The sequence below is a fragment of the Carlito syrichta genome, unplaced genomic scaffold (assembly GCF_000164805.1).
Source record: "Carlito syrichta isolate Samal-C Ts95f unplaced genomic scaffold, Tarsius_syrichta-2.0.1 Scaffold287785, whole genome shotgun sequence".
Lineage (NCBI taxonomy): Eukaryota > Metazoa > Chordata > Mammalia > Primates > Tarsiidae > Carlito > Carlito syrichta.
Window position 1 is genome coordinate 68314 of NW_007231881.1, and position 288 is coordinate 68601.

The 288-nt window shown below is 71.5% G+C and overlaps 1 protein-coding gene across 1 annotated transcript in view; it reads right to left on the minus strand.

Moving 5' to 3' along the window:
• ZNF800 (zinc finger protein 800) overlaps window positions 1-250 on the minus strand; it is a 21626-nt gene extending 21376 nt beyond the window's left edge. Inside the window, exon 1 of the mRNA XM_008053040.2 lies at window positions 83-250. The gene's annotated coding sequence lies outside the window, so the exon portion shown is untranslated. The remainder of the gene's footprint in view (window positions 1-82) is intronic.
• Window positions 251-288: the final 38 nt, after the last annotated feature.

Sequence of the window (288 nt, forward strand, 5' to 3'; positions counted from 1 at the left end):
CCGCTCCCCCAGCGCCGCTCCACCTGCAACGGTCCCTCCGGCTCCCGGAGAGGGGCGGGGAGGGATGGGGCTCTCCCCCAACCTCGGGCCTCGGGGCGGCCGCGGCTGCTCCGGGAAACTTTATCAAGTCAGTGTCGCTCTGTCTCGGTCTCCCCCGCCCTGGAGAGCCCGAGTGACCGCGGCGGAGCGGGTCGGAAGGGGGAAGCAGAGACTCTCCGGCAGCGACGGGAGAGACGGACTGACCCCGGACGGAGATGGGGCGAGGGCAGGAAGTGACAAGCTCGCCGA